Raw genomic sequence first — 21,587 nt, forward strand, 5'->3', positions numbered from 1 at the left:
TGAACCCATTTCTGTCTGTCTTCAAAGCACATACTGTTAATTACTTTAGTTACAGAGAAATAGGTTCCATTAATGGCTGATAATTTCTTTGGATTGTTAATACATTCTTTGATGTTTCAAAAATTATATACTAAATATACAGTCTCTCACAATCTCACTTCATAAAAACGCTAATAGCACGCTGACCTAGCCCATCAAAGAAACCATGTCAGAGTATAAACTTTTATGATATTGCTTTGGAGAGCCTATTGGAAGTCTCTTTTCAAAATGTTAACTGCATATTCCATTTAATTCTAAAAATTATCTTCCAGACAAATAGCCTGTGGATGTACACAGAAGTGAATGTACCAAGGATATTACAGAATTGTTTCTAATAGCTAATAAGTGGAAATAATCTAAATGTCTATTAAAATGGAATAAAGTTAAATGGAGTGTTAATACAGCTATTGTAAAGAACAAGAAATAATCTGTATGAACTGTTTGTAATGATATTCAAGATATAGTGCTAAGTGAAAGAAAAGAGTAGTGAATAATATCTGGGGTTTGGTGGGCAGCATGTGCTATTATATATGCACCTAGAATATTTTGGGAAAAACATACAAGAAACTAGTAACTTGATTTTACTGGTTACCACTGGTTGTGGGGGAAGGGAGTCGTGCGTCTTTCACATTTAACTTTCAATATGCTTTTTAAATATACTACTGTAAGGATGTATTATTTGTATAAGTATACATAATTATAAATATCTTTTATACTACAGTTCATATCATGCCATCTTACCTTTACTTGAAAAAATATACATTTTAATTAGTACCAATTTAGGATTTTAAGTAAGTGGTAAACTCTACCAAATGGTAAAATATAGCTGTTAAGTTGCACAGATATTTCAGTGAGTATAAGGTTAAATTTCAGTTTTTAAAAAAACTACTTACACCCCATACAATAAGACAATCCAAGCAAGTATTCTTCAAAAAATGATTTAGTATTCTACCTTAAGTTTGGTTTTTAACAAAGTATAACACTTTTTATTTCTGTTGTTACTCTGGTAGAGCTTCATGGGCCACCTTGTGCATCTGCTGAAAATTCAATATACTTTTGTAATATCTGGTCCTTATTTACATAATAAGTCAATGTCCAACTCTTTCTGGGTTGTTTCCATCTTTCATCCTATAGGAACTGCTGGTGCAGTGATTGTATGTTCATATTTCATATAAATTATAACTTATTTAAGACTAGCATAAAGGAGTCCCCTTTTGTTTTGGGGGGTGTTAAGTATGACAAGTCCTAAAAGAAAGAAAATAAACTAGACAGCTCTCATTTTATACAATCTGTCTTATGCAATGCTAAGGGAGCCTGTGATGTAAATTTTCTAAGTCAAAAAGCAGGTACTTTGCCAATAATCCTGAAATAGATGCTTTAGTTACTTTTAACATCATTTATTAATCTTATTCTTTTACACTATTTTAATTTAAAAATTTTAGTACAATCATTTTGATTGCAGATACAAAGTTATTGTCTTTATTGACTGATTCTGAATGCCAGTTTTAAATTATCCCATTACCAATAAACCATAATGACAAGACTGACAAGGTCACCCTGCCCGTGTGTTACAGACCTACAGAGGGAGCTTATATTCTGCTGCTGCTGCTAAGTCGCTTCAGTCGTGTCCGACTCTGTGCGACCCCATAGATGGCAGCCCACCAGGCTCCCCCATCCCTGGGATTCTCCAGGCAAGAGTGGGTTGCCATTTCCTTCTCCAATGCATGAAAGTGAAAGTGAAGTCGCTCAGTCGTGTCTGACTCTTAGCGACCCCATGGACTGCAGCCCACCAGGCTCCTCCGTCCATGGGATGTTCCAGGCACGAGTTTAGCAATTGCCAATTTAGTATGAGTAAAGACTGAGTTAGACAACTTGGACTTGAATTCTGGTTCAGCCATTTACTAGCTCGGTGATCTTTACAAAGTCAATTAAATTTCTGTTTCCTCATCTCCAGAATGGGGGGGTTATCAACCTAACGGGGTAGGTGAAAGTTAATATAATCTGAGTGACTGTATTAAGCACTCACTCTGTCATGCACAGGGCACTGTCACACCTGTGTGGGCATTCTGTCTCTTCTAGGAGGATATCCTGGGGCACCCCAGCCCTATGAAGTTGATGTTGCAGAACTAACTTTTCAGGACAATTAGGTGCTTATAGTGTATATTACTTTATATTTTTAATGATGTCTTTAAATTGTTTCTTTAAAATATTAGTACTTTGGTTATAAAAGTGTTGCAAAAATATTTGATATAGAAATCAAAGAATCATAAATTACACCACTCTTAAGATAACCATAGTTATATACCTGGTGTGTGTGTTTCTGGTATTATTTTTCTTCATAATACATGTTGCTTTTATAAAACAAAAGCATTTATAACATGCTTTTGTTAAAACTGCACTGTTATCACACTTTCCACTGACTATATTGTGTTTTCCCATGACATTTTTTATAATATGGTATGTCATACACAATTTAAACATCTGAAAAACAGAAGTCTAAATTGTGTATTGATTTGATTTTCTGGTTTTTTGTTTTCATATTTAAAAACATAACTCTTACCTCCCCAGCCAGACTGCAAATGACTAGAAGCGTAAGTTCTGAAATTTCTTTCTCAATGTCTTCTTCAAAGCCTCATCATGGGAGAGCTGGATAAACAATGGTTAGTTTGATTGTTTAAATGATTCTGAATACAAACCAAACCTAATCTGTCCCAATCTCTTCTGGCTTTCAGTTGATATCTCTTTGAAACTGTTAGTGGATATTTACTGGAACTCTATTCAATAGCTCCTCAAGTGTTGACTTCATTTATACTCACCTAAGAATTATACTGACCACTCAAGAGTTAATTTTATTTTAAATGGATTTTTAAAATTTTAGGTCTCAAAAGTTTTTTTTAATTTTATAAATCTTGTTTTATCTTAATGTTAAAATGATAGAAAAGTTAATGTATAGTTGTTACATTGCGTTTCATTACAGTGGGTTTCTTTGGAAAATAAATATTAATCCTACATGGGTAATGAAGATTAAATCACGAAATTGGGACAAAATAGATTTGGGATTGTGATTTAACTGATTACCTATAGATACAGACATGATTACACCTGTGCTTTGGACTCTGGGAACCTCATGAGGAGCTTCAGTGTCTCTCCAGTATAACAAGAATAAGTCCAGGAGATTTCATTACTTACTGCAGGAAACTCATGATGTTGATTTTTGCAACCAAAGCCTGCCAGCAATGGTATGTGATGATAATTATCATAATGTAATAGATTTTCTCCTAAAGATCAGTGATTATATTTTTAAGCTTTTTTTTTTCTTTTCACTGGGATTTTCTGTAAATTTTTATTATAAGAAAAAAAAATACTCATATGCCCTTCACTTAAGTTTACTAGTTAATATTTTGTCACATGTATTTTCCTTCCTCCCTGCAGCCTTCATTTAAAAGCAAGGTTCAGGCACCATATCGCTACATACTTTAACAATTGTCCATATTCAGACTTCACCAGATTGCTCCAATATTGTTCTTTACACTGATTTATTTCAACCCCATATCCAGTCAGTAATTGTATATTACATTTAGTCTTTTATTTTGCACAGTTTACCTGCTTTTTTGTTTCTTCCGTAGCATTTGGGTGTTTTTGAAGAATTCAGGCTGTCCTCAAAAAACTGTTCCACAATTTGGGTTTCTCCCAATGTTTTCTCATGTTGAGATTTGAGTTAAATATTTCCTGTAGTAATCCAAAGAATGCTAACACAATGGTGAAATTTTGTTGGGAAACAGATTTAGGCAATCTCAAAAGTACCAACCCATACATTATGTACTAACAGAGATAAAAGTACTTATGATGGAGAAATTGGGCATGCACCACCTCAACCAAGTGTTCAAACTTAAAATCACCAATGAATAGTAATTTTATGTTTTTCTCAAAGAGTCAGTCCTGGCAGCACAAAAGTCACTGTCCAGTTATTGGTGATGTCAGTGTGATCACTTGGTTAAGGTGGTACATGCCAGGGTTTCCATCATAAAGTACTTTTATCTCTTACTTAGTAATCTATGGGTTGATACTTTGAGATTGCATAAATCCTGTTTCCCAAGAAAATTTTACCAAATTGTGTAAGGATTTTTGGACTATGCTTACCCAAATCAGGTACTATACCAGAGATTGCAAATGGTAATTTTTCAGTTCTTTCAATTCCTCCATTTACTAGATTACCCCCACCAACTTATTATTGACTTTCAGATTCTTTTTTATTTAGTATTCATTATTGTCCTATGGGACTTCCCTATAGCTCAGATGGTAAAGAATAAAGAATCTGCAATAAAGAATAAAGAATCTGGAACAATATATGTTAGGTTTACCTTGTACATTCGCCCCTTAGACCTGGAATCAGTCATTTCTTTAAGAAGTTCTGTTTCCTTTAGTAGAAAGTAATATTTTGAAATCAATGTTAGGGTGTTATTCCTGTGTCCATAGCACTATTTATGATAGACAAGACATGGAAACAACCTAAATGTCCATCAATAGATGAATGGATAAAGAAGATGTGGGTGTAAAATGGAATATTACTCAGCCATAAAAAGAATGAGATAATGCCATTTGCAGCAGTATGGATGAAACTAGAGATTATCACACTAAGCAAAGTAAGTCAGAAGGAGACAAATACCATATGATATCACTTACATGTGGAAGCTAAAATATGACACAAATGAACATATTTATGAAACAGAAACCGACTCAGAGAGAACAAACTTCTAGTTGCCAAAGGGGAGGGAAGGACTGAGAGTTTGGGATTAACAGATGCAAACTAGAATATATAGCATAGAATAGATAAACAAGGTCTTACTGAATAGCACAGGGAACTATATTCAATATGCTGTGATAAATCATAATGGGAAAGAATTTGAAATATATATATATATGTATAACTGAATCATTTTGCTATGTAGTAAAAAGTAACACAAGATTATAAATCAACTATAAAATTTTTTTTTGTTTAATTGGGGTGCTATATAGGCCCATGTAAGTGGGCAAAGTTTACACATGTACACACATTTTATAATATCTTGATAACCCTATTCCAGTCCAATGGCTCAGAGTTCTTCCTCTGCACCTTCCCCTTCCACTCCTCCCACCCCCATTTAATATTTTAATGCCCTTCTCTCACAATGAGAATCCTGGTTCCTAATATCAGTGTATTACTCTTTTAAAATACACACAGAATGGTTTTAAAATCACTGATAGCACTGGTAACGAGGTAAAGTACAAGATTTCTTCAACAATTTCTTCAGAAAAACTGTTTGCTGGGTTAATGAATTAACTCTGTTATCTATTTTCATATCCAGCTAGGTTCATTTGTTCTTTGTATTCATCTATAGGATTTTTTCTTTCTTGTTGATTTATGTTTAAACATCTAAAATTTTAACATGGTCAAAAGTCAAAATTGTACTAAAAAGTTGAAGGAGCCCCATTCTTACCCACCCTGTATGGTGGAACCAATTTTATTGCTGATTTGTATTTCATTTTGCAAATTAAGGAGATGTACATATTCATATCCTTTCATATGCAGACTATGTATACTCTTGTACTTTGCTGTGTTTTTTTCTTAGTATATATCATATCAGTTCTATGCTTAAATTTTGTACATCCTAATGAATGGGGTCGCAAAGAGTCGGACATGACTGAACGACTGAACTGAACCGAACTTAATGAATGTAAAACCCCAATAAATTTGACAGACATAAAAACAAACCTCAGTGTGGATGTCAGAGCAACACTTAAAATATTCACGATCTATGAGCATTTGTTATGGCTTATAATGGTTAAACACGAAAACAACTATATGTAATGTTTTTGATACTTGATTGACAAGATCAAAGTGTTAAAATCCTCATACAGAATAATCTAAAAGTCAGATTTTCCATTCCTGCAGCATTTGCACCATGACTAGGATGGTCCATGTGGAACAAAGCAACATGAAGAAATATCGGAAGAAATATTACTCAAAACTGACATCTGCAAAAACCAAAAAATTAGATACTTCTCTAGTTTTCCATCATTGTGTAAAACAAAACAAAATTCTTAACATTCCTTATTTGGTGAAACATTCATTGTTGGTGTGATTTGGTTTTCTGTTTATAAATCTACATGTGGGAAGATGAATTCAATTTTAGTTATAGTGACTGCAGGATGCCTATGAGCTATCAGTTAAAGATGCATAGCCCTCCATTGGAAATGTGAGTCTGGAGCTTAGCATATAGACCAAGAGCATTAGCTGTACTGTAATAATGAAAGCTCTGGCGATGAATAGAGTAGTGACTAGAAGAATACAAAAAACAGGAGGGTCCATGACATCTCTTAGGGAAATTACTATCAGTAAACAAAGAGGAAGAGGTGGTAAGTAAGGAATGCATGCATGCACGCTAAGTCATTTTAGTCGTGTCAGGCTCTGTGCGACCCTATGGACTATAGCCCACCAGGCTCCTCTGCCTGGGATTTCCCAGGCAAGAATACTGGAGTGGATTGCCACGTCGTCCTCCAGGGAATCTTCTTAGCCCAGAAACACTGCATTCTTTAAACTGTTAAGTTTGTTTGGCAGGACATAGTTATGGGTATTTACAAGAAAGATTAGTTTAGAAGAGCCTTCAAAGATAATAGTAGATATAATTGAAGTTGTGGAACAAGGAGTAACTTACACAAGTTGTCAAAACCAATCTTGATCACAATGAGGATTCATAACTGTCTCTCCTTTTGAATAGTTCCCTAGAACAGTCACGTGCAGACTATGACCTATGAATAAAATCAGGCCTGCCTGAGCTAAGAAAAGTTTAAGTAAATAAAACTTGTAATAAGTAAATAAACATTGATTCAATACCTCCTTTGAAAGAGAAACTAAAGCACAGTATTCGTTAGTAAGACAGCTATTAGGTCAAATGTCAGATATGCCACTTGCACTTGACCTCGCTAATGCCTTAGTGCCCTTATCAAGTGTCACTGAATCAATCAGCACTTAGTAGATACTTGGTAAATATTAAATACTTTTCCTTCATGAAAATTCACATCATTTATTAAATATTATTTGTGACCAGGCATTTGGCTAAATTGATGTGTATTTGCTAGGATCTCTACTTAAGTAATTTTTTAAAACCTTAATCATAATGTAAGATAGATAAAGCAGGATGCCTACAGATAAAAATAGAACTTATAATGTACAGTTTCATTTTTAAAGTTGTATTTATAATCGAGAATAAACAGGACTTAGCAGTCCTGTTGTGAATACTTGAACTAATTAATGGTTTTATGAGTAAGCAATGGAAATAATGTATTTGAATACAGAGTGATTAAGCATATATTACTGTCTAACTTGAATATACTCTTTAATGAATATTTCAAGAGAAAATCAATAATGGTTATACCGTAATATCTGCTGATATTTTTCTTTATGAATACACATACCATGATCATTATCAGTAACCCTGCCCTTGAACCACTGCTGTAAAACTCCTCACCAAACCCTCTTAGGTTGTGATACCCAGTTTTTGAGACATGAGCCTGCTGTGTCCTGCTTTGTCTTGTAAAGCAACAAAACTATTCTTTTCTATTTCACCCAAAACTCCTTCTCTAAGGTTCAATTCAGCATCGGTGCACAGAGGCTGGGTTTTCAGCATTAATACAAATTTACAATTCTTAAAATGAAGGAAATATTTTGGACATCATAGGATTTTTACAAAGGGATTTCTATGTGAGTCTAAAGTAATATACACCACAATTAAAGCATGCTTTACTCTTTTAAAAAATGGCAGTTCACCTAAGGGGACACAGTGTAGTACACTTGTGAAATATAGATTATAAATTTGCAAGACACATAATAATTGATCTTTAAATTAAAAAATTACTAACAATGAGAAGGAGATGAATGATTATAGAGAACCATAAGATGAAGAGGAATCAGGAAGTATGAGAGTGAAAGACAGGGAAGCCTGGCAGGCTGCAGTCCATGGGGTCGCTAAGAGTTGGACACAACTGAGTGACTGAACAACAAAGTATGTAAAAATGTGGAAGGACCCAGGATGGACATACTGCAATTTTGCTGTGTGTTAAAGGATCACTGACCTAGAGCCAGACATCCTGGAATGTGAAGTCAAGTGGGCCTTAGGAAGCATCACTATGAACAAAGCTAGTGGAGGTGAATTCCATCACCATCATCATCCATCAGTTGAGCTATTTCAAATCCTAGAAGATGATGCTGTGAAAGGGATGCACTCAATATGCCAAGCAAATTCGGAAAACTCAGCAGTGACCACGGGACTGGAAGAGGTCAGTTTTCATTCCAATCCCAAAGAAAGGCAATGCCGAAGAATGTTCAAACTACCACACAATTGCACTCATCTCATATGCTAGCAAAGGAATGCTCAAAATTCTATAAGCCAGGCTTCAACAGTACATGAACCATGAAATTCCAGATGTTCAAGCTGGATTTAGAAAAGGCAGAGGAACCAGAGATCAAATTGCCAACATCCATCAGAACATCAAAAAGCAAGAGAGTTCCAGAAAAACATCTGCTTTATTGACTATGCCAAAGACTTTGATTGTGTGGATCACAACAAACTGTGGAAAATTCCTAAAGAGATGGGAATACCAGACCACCTTACCTGCCTCATGAGAAATCTGTGTGCATGTCAAGAAGCAACAGTTAGAACTGAATATTCAACAACACACTGATTCCAAATCTGGAAAGGAGTATGTCAAGGCTGTATATCATTACCCTGCTTGTTTAACTTAAATGCAGAGTACATCATGTGAAATGCCGGGCTGGATGAAGCACAAGCTGGAATCAAGACTGCAGGGAGAAATATCAATGACCACAGATATGCAGATGACACCAACCATATGGCAGAAAGCGAAAAGGAACTGAAGAGCCTCTTGATGAAAGTGAAAGAGGAGAGTGAAATAGGAGAGTGAAAAAGCTGGCATAAAACTCAACATTCAGAAAACTAAGATCATTCAAAAAACTAACGTCATCTAGTCCCATCACTTCATGGCAAATAGATGGGGAAACTATGGAAACAGTGACAGACTTTATTTTCTTGGGCTCCAAAATCACTGCAGATGGTGACTGCAGATATGAAATTAAAAGATGCTTGCTCCTTGGAAAAAAAGCTATGACAAACCTAGACAGCATATTAAAAAGCAGAAACATTACTTTGCCAGTAAAGGTCTGTCTAATCAAAGCTATGATTTTTCCAGTAGTCACGTATGGATGTGAGAGTTGAACTATAGAGCAAGCTGAGCGCCGAAGAATTGATGCTTCTGAACTGTGGTGTTGGAAAAGACTCTTGAGAGTCCCTTGGACAGCAAGGAGATCCAACCGGTCCATCCTAAAGGAAATCAGTCCTGAATATTCATTGGAAGGATTGATACTGAAGCTAAAACTCCAATACTTTGGCCACCTGATGCGAAGAACTGACTCATTTGAAAAGACCTTGATGCTGGGAAAGATTGAAGGCAGGAGGAGAAAGGGATGACAGAGGGTGAAATGGTTGGATGGCATCACCGACTCAATGAACAGGAGTTTGAGTAAGCTCTGGGAGTTGGTGATGGACAGAGAAGCCTGACATGTTGCAGTCTATGGGGTCGCAGACTCTGACAGAACTGAGTGACTGAACTGAACTGAAGCAAAGGATAAACTGAGATAAGTGAAGAATTGTTTCAGTTAAATTTCCAAAGGATCAAGTACACAATCCATTTTGCTTTAGGACTTCCCTGGTGGCTCAGACGGTAAAGCGTCTGCCTACAATGCAGGAGACCTGGGTTTGATCGCTGGGTTGGGAAGATCCCCTGGAGGAGGAAATGGCAACCCACTCCAGTACTCTTGCCTGGAAAATCCCATGGATGGAGGAGTGTGGTAGGCTACAGTCCATGGGGTCGCAAAGAGTCGGACACGACTGAGCGACTTCACTTCACTTACACCACTTAAAGAAATATATGGAGAGAATTCCAGAGAAGGAAACAACATCCAAATGTCAAAAGGTGGATCATATTAAAAAACAAAAAGTCTTAGCACATGTCAATTACTGGGAACCCTTCAAAATAAAATAGTCAGCTTGGACAATCACAAAGGTTTCAGAGACAACCAAGAGCTGAGGCAAGGTTAAACAATGAGATTAATCTACTACACGAGGTCACTTCCTTCAAGACTAGGAGAGGTGGTTATTTTATTTAATGCATAAAAATCAACACAGAAAATGAAGAAATAGAGGGTATATTACAAACAAAAGAACAAGATTAAACCTTAGAAAAAGTCCTTAATAAAACAGAGATAAGTGATTTACCAGATAAAAGAGTTCAGAATAATGGCTATAAAGATAATGAACAAACTTGGGAAAAGAACAAATAAACACAGTGAGAACTTCTACAAAGAAATGCAAAATATTTTAAAAGTTCCAATAGAAGTAACAGACATGAAATATAACTGAAAATTACAGTAGAGGGGTTCAACAGCAGACTACATAAAACAGAAAAAAGGATCCATAACCTCCAGGCCAGGGTAAAAGAAATTTACACAGTCAGTGCAGCAGAAAGGGAAAAAAAAAGAATGAAAAAAATAGAAGACAGCTTAAGGGACTTACAGGGCAACATTAAGCAAAATAATATTCACATTAAGTTCTACAAGGAGAAGATAGAAAAGGGCAAAAAGCTTACATGAAAAAAATAATGGCTGAAAATTTCTCCAACCTGGGGAAGAAACAAACATCCAGGTCCAGGAAACCTAGTGAGTTACAAATAAGATGAACCCAAAGAGACTTCCATCAAGACACATAATTAAAATGTCAAAAGTTTAAGACAGGCGAGAGAACAAGATGGCAGAGGAATAGGTGGACGTGGAGTACATCTCTCTCCACGGATACATCAGGAATACACCTTGAGACATAGAAGTGCCTGCAGAACACCAGCTGGGAGCAGACAGGAGGACCTGACCAGAGGAAAAGAATATATAGAACCATGCAAAACTCAGTAGGGGGACTAGGGGGAAAAACAGGAGTGTTAGTAAGACTGGACCCACCCTCAGCGGGTGGGGGGACTGAGGCAGGGGTCCAGTGCCCACATCAAGGCAACAGTCTGAGTCAGAGGAGAAACATTTAAGGCTGAGAGTGAAACAGCTGATCTGTGGCAGCCTAAATGGAACGAGAATCAGACAGTCCTTCCCACAATCATACATACTGGGGACAGAGACAAGGGTCCCCTGGAAGGTGCAGGGGCTGGGAGGTAGAGTTTGGGGAGTGTGGAGGTGAGGGCTGCTATTGACTGCAGAGAGACGGGTCGAGGGAGGTAAGGGAGGAGATTGTGATGGGAAATGCCTGTGGAAAAAGCTGGGCAGCCATGGAAGCAAGGCAGCACTGCTGAGTCACCCATAGTGAGTGGAGTCATCACCATAGCCTCTCTCTCCCCACACACCAACCAGCATTGGCAGCTGAACAATAGAGATGCTGGCCCATCAAATGCCTGATGCACTGAACTACACAGTAGGACCCCACCCAGGGTGCCCCTTTAAGTGCCTGACACACTGATCTACAGAGTAGGACCCCAGCCAGGGGGGGGCCCCTCTATGTGCCTGACGCACCAAACACAGAGGACCCCAGGCAAGAGAGCCCTCTAAGCCTCTAACTCGGCAGAGCGATGGAGAAAGACCGGCCAAAGAGGTCTTCTGATCACCAGCTACAAGAGGCTCAAAAAAAGACTGATAGGTCCGTAACATCTGTGGCGGAGGCAGTCTGTGTCACTGCACAGACTTGTCACTTGCACACTTGGTGCCGCCAGGGTCCCTGCAAGTCAAGCAGCTGCGCCACCTTCACGCTCAACTCTCACTGGGGCAGAGCTGCCACAGGCAAAAAAAGTCTGGCCTCTACACGTGCAGGGTCACTTCGGTAGCGTCTGACTGCGACCCTGTAGACTGTGGCCTGTGGGTTTCTCTGTCAGGGAGGGGGGTTCTCCAGGCAAGAATACTGGAGCGTATTGCCCAATACTGGTTGCCATACCCTTCTAGAGTGCTATATTTCCTACTGCCTTAGCCGCCAACTCCCCTGAATACTTGATGCTATCAGAACCCCTGTGACCCAAGCAAATACACCTCCATACCTGGCCCTCACAGGGGCAAACCCAAGTGCTCCAAGGCACCTCAGGAGCAAACCCCAGTGGACAATCCACATGCAGAGGTGGAAATAAAACCACAATTGAAACCCAGGAGCAGTGTGGCTAAGGAAGAAGACCCAAAACCTTCCCAGCAGCGTACAAGCTGAAGATGAAATCTACACGATCAACTAGGCAGACTCTGTGTCTATGGAATATATAAAAGGTCACTGAGACCTCCCACAAGAGAAAGCACACTAGTTCTGATAGCTTTGGACATCGGAGGCAAGAACACATAGGAGTAGGACCAGGTTAGAATCTGAGCTGCCCCCACAGCAGGTCCAGAGATCAGCACAGTGCTGGAGGGCATCCTAGGGAGGTGAGGTGGACTGTGACTCCCAGCGAGGGAAAGGACTCTGACAGCAGTGACTTAAGAAGAACATTTATTATTCTTATGTTTTGACTTGCTCTGTAGATTCTTTTGGATTTTGTTTCTTTTCTCCCCCATCTGTTGTCAGTTCAGTCGCTCAGTTATGTCCAACTATTTGTGACCCCATGAACCACAGCACGCCAGGCCTCCCTGTCCATCACCAACTCCCGGAGTGCACCCAAACCCATGTCCTTTGAGTCAGTGATGCCATCCAACCATCTCATCCTCTGTTGTCCCCCTTCTCCTCCTGCCCTCAATGTTTCCCAGCATCAGGGTCTTTTCAAATGAGTCAGCTCTTCGCATCAGGTGGCCAAAGTATTGGAGTTTCAACTTCAAAATCAGTCCTACCAATGAATACCCAGGACTGATCTCCTTTAAGATGGACTGGTTGGATCTCCTTGCAGTCCAAGGGACTCTCAAGAGTCTTCTCCAACACCACAGTTCAAAAGCATCAATTCTTCAGTGCTCAGCCTTCTTCGCAGTCCAACTCTCACATCCATACATGACCACTGGAAAAACCATAGCCTTGACTAGACGGACCTTTGTTGGCAAAGTAATGTCTCTGCTTTTTAATATGCTGTCTAGGTTGGTCATAACTTTCCTTCCAAAAAGTAAGCATCTTTTAATTTCATGGCTACAGTCACCATCTGCAATGATTTTGGAGCCCAGAAAAATAAAGTCAGCCACTGTTTCCACTGTTTCCCCATCTATCTGCCATGAAATGATGCCAAAGCCTTTGACTGTGTGGATCACAATAAACTGTGGGAAATTCTGAAAGAGATGGGAATACCAGACCACCTGATCTGCCTCTTGAGAAATTTGTATGCAGGTCAGGAAGCAACAGTTAGAACTGGACATGGAACAACAGACTGGGTCTAAATAGGAAAAGAAGTACATCAAGGCTTTATATTGTCACCCTGCTTATTTAACTTATATGCAGAGTGCATCATGAGAAACACTGGGCTGGAGGAAGCACAAGCTGGAATCAAGATTGCCAGAATAATTATCAATAATCTCAGATATGCAGATGACACCACCCTTATGGCAGAAAGTGAAGAACTAAAGAGCCTCTTGATGAAAGTTAAAGAGGAGAGTGAAAAAGTTGGCTTAAAGCTCTACATTCAGAAAAATAAGATCATGGCATCCAGTCCCTCTGTTGTAGTTGTCAATTTTATTGGCACTATGATATCTAATTAAGCTTCTAAACTTTTTTTTTCCTCAGTCACATTTTTTATTGCTGTTATAAACCTCTGCCTCTGTGTTGGGCTTTTGCAGTTCTGTGAAGTTTTCCTTTTTTTTTTATAACTTTAATTTTTAAGTGTTTAAAAACATCTAATATAGTTTTTCTACATTTCTTCCTTTGTTTGCCTTTCCTACTGTTCTTTCCCCCTTGCAGTTAATTTTTAATATATGTAAATCTTCATCTACTTCTATTTACTTTGCATATCTATTCTTTCTTTATTTTCCTTCTTTCCTTTCCGCTGAACATATTTGTTAGTTTTGTTTTCATTGCTTTATTCCCCACTTGACACCTTGCTTTAGTTTTGTTTTCCAGTTTGTGCTTTAGTTTTGTTGTTAACTGGTAAATATAATTTTTGACATACTTTGTTTGCCAGGTCAATCTGAACTTTTTTTTGTTGGACTTTTCACTTTGCTCATGGGTGTATATGTATATGTGTATATTCCATTATTTTAATTATTATTTGCCTGATTTTGTAACTGCCATTTGTCTGGGGTTCATCTTTGGTTTCTCGTTTTTGGATATTTTTCTTTTTTAATTTTATTTTTAAACTTTACATAATTGTATTAGTTTTGCCAAATATCAAAATGAATCCACCACAGGTATACATGTGTTCCCCATCCTGAATTTGTTTTAATCTCACTTAATGCTATAACAAACCACTTGTGGGATCTTTGTTCCTGACAAGAGATCAAGCCCTGAGCTTTTGGAGTGGAAGCACTGACTCCAAGACCCTAGACTACCAGAGAACTAACCCTAGGGAGCATCAAATAGTGAGAACTCACACAAAGGAAACCACTTGAATACAAGACCCAGCATCACCCAACCACCAGTAGCACCCTGTGCAGGATGCCTCATCTAAACAACAAACAAAACAAAAATACAAACCCAATCATCAGCAGACAGGATTATCACCTCACTCAGCCTTGCACATCAGAGGAAAAACAAACAAAAACTCAGCACAAATCTCACCCTATAGGAAGCTTACACAAACCACTGGACCAATCTTAGGAGGGCAGAAACCCAAAAGAAGAAAGAATTCAACCTTGAAGCCTGGAAAAAGGAGACCTCAAACACAGTAATTAAAAAAATAATAATGAAAAAGCAGAGAAATAATACACAAATGAAGGAACAAACTAGAAACACAGAAGTCCAAATAAATGAAGAGGAACTAGGCAAACTACCTGAAAAATAATTCAGAATGATAGGAAAGACGATCAAAAACCTTGAAAACAAAATGAAGAAAATGAAAGACTCAATTAACAAAGACCTAGAAGAATTAAAAAATGAACATACAGAGACAACACAATTATTGAAATTAAAAATACTCTAGAAGGAATCAATAGCAGAATATATGAAACAGAAGAACAAATCAGTGAGCTGGAAGATAAAATGGTGGAAATAACTTCTGAAGAGCAGAATAAAGTAAAAAGAATGAAAAGAACTGAGGATAGTCTCAGAGACCTTTAGGACAATATCAAACACACCAACATTCTAATTATAGGGGTCCCAGAAGAAGAGAAAAAGGGTATGAGAAAATTTTTGAAGAGATTATAGTTGAAAATTTCCCCAACATGGAAAAAGAAATAGTCATTCAAGTCCAAGAGGCACGAAGAGTCCCATACAGGATAAACCCAAGGAGAAACATGGCAAGACACATACTAGTCAAACTAACAAAGACTAAACACAAAGAAAGAATATGAAAAGCAGCAAGGGAAAAGCAACAAGTAACATACAAGGGAAACCCCATACGTTTAATGGCTGATTTTTTCAGCAGAAACTCTGCAGGCCAGAAGGGAATGGCAGGATAAATTTAAATTACTGAAAGGGAAAAAATCTACAACCAAGATTACTGTACCCACCAAGGATCTCATTCAAAATTGATGCAGAAATAAAAAGCTTTTCAGACAAGCAAAAGTTAAGAGAATTCAGTACCATCAAGCTAGCTTTACAACAAATGTTAAAGGGACTTATATAGTCCAGAAATACAATAGAAGAAAAAAGATCTACAAAATCAACCCCAAACAATTAAGAAAAAGACAACAGGAACATATATATCAATAATTACTTTAAATGTAAATAGATTAAATGCTCCAACCAAAAGATACATACTGGCTGCAAGGATACAAAAACAAGACCCATATATATGCTGTCTACAAGAAACCCACTTCAGACCTCAGTACACCTATAGACTGAAATTGAGAGGATGGAAAAATATATTCCATGCAAATGGGATGCAAAAGAGAGCTGGAGTAGCAATCCTCATATCAGACAAAATAGACCTTAAAATAAAGAATATTGCAATAGATAAGGAAGGACACTACATAATGATCAAGGGATCAATCCAAGAGGAAGACATAACAATTGTAAATATCTATGCACCCAACATAGGAGCACCTCAATACATAAGACAAACACTAACAGACATAAAAGGAGAAATGGACTGTAATACAATAATAGTAGGAGACTTTAACACCCCACCACACCAATGAACAGATCATCAAAACAGAAAATTAATAAGGAAACACAAGTCTTACATGATACATTAGATGAGATGGATCTCATTGATATCTTTAGGACATTCCATCCAAATGCAGAATACACGTTCTTCTCAAGTGCACATGGAATACTCTTCAAGATAGACCACATCTTGGTTCATAAATCAAACCTCAGTAAATTTAAGAAAATTGAAATTGTATCAAGAATCTTCTCCAACGACAATGCTATGAAACTAGATATCAATTACAAGGAAAAAACTGTAAGAAACACAAACACATGGAGCTTAAACAACATGTTTCTAAATAACCAACAGGTTACTGAAGAAATCAAAAGGGAAATAAAAAATTTCTAGAAACAAATGACAATGAAAACAACAACTCAAAACCTATGGGATGCAGCAAAAGCAGTTCTAAGAGGAAGTTTATAGCAATACAATCCTACCTGAAGAAACAAAAACATCAAACAGACAACCTAACTTTACACCTAAAACAACTGAAAAAGAAGAGCGAAAAACCCCAAAATTAGTAGAAGGAAGGAAATCATAAAGATCTGAGCAGAAACAAATGAGAAAGAAATGAAATAAACAATAGTAAAGATTAATAAAACTAAATCTGGTTCTTCGAGAAGATAAATAAAATTGACAAGTTTTAGCCAGACTCATCAAGAAAAAGAGAGAGAAGAATCAAATCAACAAAATTAGAAATGAAAAAGGATAGGTTGCAACAGACAATGCAGAAATATAAGATTCTATAAGAGACTATTATGAACAACTATATGGCAATAAAATGGATAACCTGGAAGAAATGGACAGATTCTTAGAAAAGTTCAATCTTCCATGACTGAACCAGCAAGAAATAGAAATTATGAACAGCCCAGTTACAAGTACTGAAATTGAAGCCGTGACCAAAAATCTCCCAAAAAACAAAAGCCCAGGACCAGATGGGCTTCACAGGAGAATTCTATCAAATATTTAGAGAAGAGCTAACGCCTATCCTTCTAAAACTCTTTCAAAAACTTGTAGAGGAAGGAACACTTCCAAACTCATTCAATGAGGCCACCATCACCCTGATACCAAAACCAGACAAAGACAACACAAGAAAAGAAAACTACAGGCCAATATCACTGATAAACATAGATGCAAAAATCCTCAACAAAATTTTAGCGAACATATTTCAGCAACATATCAAAAAGCTCATACATGATCAAGTTGGGTTTATTCCAGGGAATGCAAGGATTCTTCAATATACAGAAATCAATCAATGTGACACACTATATTAACAAATTGAAAGATAAAAAGTATATGATCATCTCAATAGATGCAGAAAAAGCCTTTGACAAAATTCAGCACCCATTTATGATTAAAACTCTTCAAAAATGGGCATAGAAGGAACCTACTTCAACATAGTAAAGGCCATATATGATAAGCCTACAGCAAACATTATTCTCAATGGTGAAAAACTGAAAGCATTCCTCCTAAGATCAGGAACAAGACAAGGGTGTCCACTTTTTCCACTGTTATTCAACATAGTTCTGGAAGTCCCAGCTACAGCAATCAGAGAAGAGAAAGAAATAAAGGGAATCCAGATCCGAAAAGAAGAAGTAAAGCTCTAACTGTTGGCAGATGACATGATACTGTACATAGAAAACCCTACAGATAGTATCAGAAAATTACTAGAGCTAATCAGTGAATTTAGCAAAGTTGCAAGATACAAAATCAATACACAGAAATCACTTGCATTCTATATACTAACTATGAAAAATAAGAAAGAGCAATTAAGGAATCAATCCCATTCACCATTGCAACAAAAATAATTAAATATCTAGGAATAAACTTACCTAAGGAGACAAAGGAACTGCACACAGAAAATTAAAAGACACTAATGAAAGAAATCAAAGACTACATAAACAGATGGAGAGAGATTCCAAGTTCCTGGGTAGGAAGAATCAATATTGTAAAAATGATTATACTACCAAATGCAATCTACAAATTCAATACAATCCCTATCAAATTACCAATGACATTTTTCACAGAACTAGAACAAAAAATTTCACAATTCATATGGAAACACAAAAAACCCCGAATAGCCAAAACAGTCCTGAGAAAGAAGAATGGAGCTGAAGGAATTGAGCTTCCTGACTTCAGATTATACTACAAAGCTACAGTCATCAAGACAGTATGATACTGGCACAAAAACAGAAATATAGACAAATGGAACAAGATAGAAAGCCCAGAAATAAAAGCATGCACCTATGGGTACCTCAATTTTGACAAAGGAGGCAAGAATATACAATGGGGCAAAGATAGCCTCTTCAATAAATGGTGCTGGGAAAACTGGACAACTATATGTAAAAGAATGAAATTAGAACACTTCCTAACACCATACACAAAGATAAACTCAAAGTGGATTAAAGACCTTAACGTAAGACCAGAAACTATAAAACTCTTAGAGGAAAACATAGGCAGAACACTCGATGACATAAATCAAAGCAAGATCCTCATGACCCACTTTCTAGAGTAATGAAAATAAAAACAAAAGTAAACAAGTGGGACCTGATTAAACTTAAAAGCTTTTGCACAGCAAAGGAAACTATAAGCCAGGTGGAAATACAACCCTCAGAATGGGAGAAAATAATAGCAAATGAAACAACTGACAAAGGATTCATTTATAAGCAGCTTATACAACTCAATGCAAGAAAAACAAACAACCCAATCAAAAAGTGGGAAAAAGACTTAAACAGACATGTCTCCAAAGAAAACATACAGATGGCTAACATATACATGAAAAGATGCTCAACATCGCTCATTATTAGAGAAATGCAAATCAAAACTACAATGCAATACCACCTCACACTGGTCAGAATGGCCCTCATCAAAAAGTCTACAAACAATAAATGCTGGAGAGGGTGTGGAGAAAAGGGAACACTCTTGCACTGTTGGTAGGAAGGTAAATTGATACAGCCACTATGGAAGACATTATGGAGATTCCTTAAAAAACTAGGAATAAAACCACCTTATGACCCAGCAATCCCACTCCTAGGCATATACCCTGAGGAAACCAAAATTGAAAAAGACACATGTATCCCATTGTTAATTGCAGCACTATTTACAATAGCTAGAACATGGAAGCAACCTAGATGTCCATCGACAGATGAATGGATAAAGAAGTTGTGGTACATATACACAATGGAATATTACTGAGCCATAAAAAGAAATGCATTTGAGTCAGTTCTGATGAGGTGGATGAACCTAGAACCTATTATACAGAGTGAAGTGAGTCAGAAAGAGAAAGATAAATATCATGTTCTAATGCATATATACAGAGTCTAGAAAAATGGTACTGAAGAATTTATTAATAGGGCGGCAATGGAGAAGCAGACATAGAGAACAGACTTATGGACATGGGGAGAGGAGAGGAGAGGGTGAGATGTATGGAAAGAGTAATATGGAAATTTACATTACCATACGTAAAATAGATAGCCAAAGGGAATTTGCTGTATGGCCCAGGAAACTCAAACAGGAGCTCTGTATCAATCTAGAGGAGTGGGATGTGGTGGGAGATGGGAGGGAGGTTCAAAAGGGAGGGGATATATGTATACCTATGGCTGATTCATGTTGAGGTTGGACAGAAAACAACAAAATTTTGAAAAGCTATTATACTTCAATAAAAATAAATTTAAAAAAAGTTTAAGACAGAGAAAGCAACAAGAGAAAAACAATGATGTGTTACATTCAAGGGAACCCCCATAAAATTAGCAGCAGGTTTTTCAGCAGAAATTTTGCAAGTCAGAAGGAAGTGCATGATATATTCATAGTGCTGAGAGAAAAACAAAAACTTCCAACCAAGTCATCCAGAATTGAAACAGAGATAAAGAGTTTTTCACACAAGCAAAACTCAATTGAGTTTATCACTACTAAATAAGTCTTAAAAGAAATGATAAGAAAAACTTCTTTAAGCTGAAATAAAGGGTGCTAATTAGTAACAGGAAAAGATATGAAAGTGTAAATTCCACTGGTAAAAGTAAATGTATAGTAAAGGTGGTAGATTAATCACTTATGAGCTAGTATGAAGGTCAAAAGGCAAAGCAGTAAAAATAAGTGTAATTACAATAATTAAGGAATAAAAAAGATAAAAAGATGTAAAATGTGATATCAAACATATAGTATGAAGGAGGAAGAGTAAAAATGTACCATTTAGAATGCAATCAAACTTAAGTTGTTATCAACTTAAAATAGGCTTTATAAGTTATTATATATAAGTCTGATGGTAACCATAAAACAAACTCATAATAGATACACAATAGAGAAAGGAATCTAAGCATTCCACTAAAGAAAGTGATTAAATACCACAAAGGAAGAAAGCAACAGGAAAGAGCAGAGGAAATACAAAACACAGTAGGAAGATAATGAACAAAATGGTAATAGTTCATCAGATCAGATCAGTTGCTCAGTCGTGTCCGACTCTTTGCGATCCCATGAATTGCAGCACGCCAGGCCTCCCTGTCCATCACCAACTCCCGGAGTTCACTCAGACTCACATCCATCAAGTCAGTGATGCCATCCAGCTATCTCATCCTCTGTCGTCCCCTTCTCCTCTTGCCCCCAATCCCTCCCAGCATCAGAGTCTTTTCCAATGAGTCAACTCTTCACATGAGGTGGCCAAAGTACTGGAGCTTCAGCTTTAGCATCATTCCTTCCAAAGAAATCCCAGGGCTGATCTTCAGAATGGACTGGTTGGATCCCCTTGCAGTCCAAGGGACTCTCAAGAATCTTCTCCAACACCACAGTTCAAAAGCATCAATTCTTCAGCACTCAGCCTTCTTCACAGTCCAACTCTCACATCCATACATGACCACAGGAAAAACCATAGCCTTGACTAGATGAACCTTTGTTGGCAAAGTAATGTCTCTGCTTTTGAATATGCTATCTAGGTTGGTCATAAGTTTCCTTCCAAGGAGTAAGCGTCTTTTAATTTCATGGCTGCAGTCACCATCTGTGGTGATTTTGGAGCCCAGAAAAATAGTTCATACCTGCCAATAATTATTTTAAATGTGAATGGACTAAACTCTCCAACCAAAAGACAGATGAAAATCATATATCTTTCCTGAACACAATGGTATGAGAATAGAAATTAATTACAAGAAGAAAACTAGAAAATTCACAAATGTGTGGAGACTGAACATTCTACTGAAAGTAAATGCGTCAAAAAGAAATCAAATGATAATTAGAAAATACTTTGAGACAAGTGAAAATGG

At 37.1% G+C, this 21,587-nt stretch overlaps 1 long non-coding RNA gene across 18 annotated transcripts in view; it reads right to left on the minus strand.

Moving 5' to 3' along the window:
• The window catches only part of LOC147350343 (uncharacterized), a 113,819-nt gene that overhangs the window by 24,327 nt on the left and 67,905 nt on the right, over nt 1–21,587 (minus strand). For 3 of the 18 annotated variants that reach the window (XR_015148741.1, XR_015148740.1, XR_015148750.1), the window contains exon 3: nt 2,600–2,685. The exons of the other annotated variants lie outside the window; for them this stretch is intronic. This is a non-coding gene — a long non-coding RNA (uncharacterized LOC147350343). The remainder of the gene's footprint in view (nt 1–2,599; nt 2,686–21,587) is intronic. 18 annotated transcript variants of the gene reach the window in all.

This window comes from Bos grunniens, chromosome 20, assembly GCF_055505025.1.
Source record: "Bos grunniens cultivar Pamir isolate PY7600 chromosome 20, Bosgru_T2T1.0, whole genome shotgun sequence".
NCBI classification, from domain to species: Eukaryota; Metazoa; Chordata; class Mammalia; order Artiodactyla; family Bovidae; genus Bos; species Bos grunniens.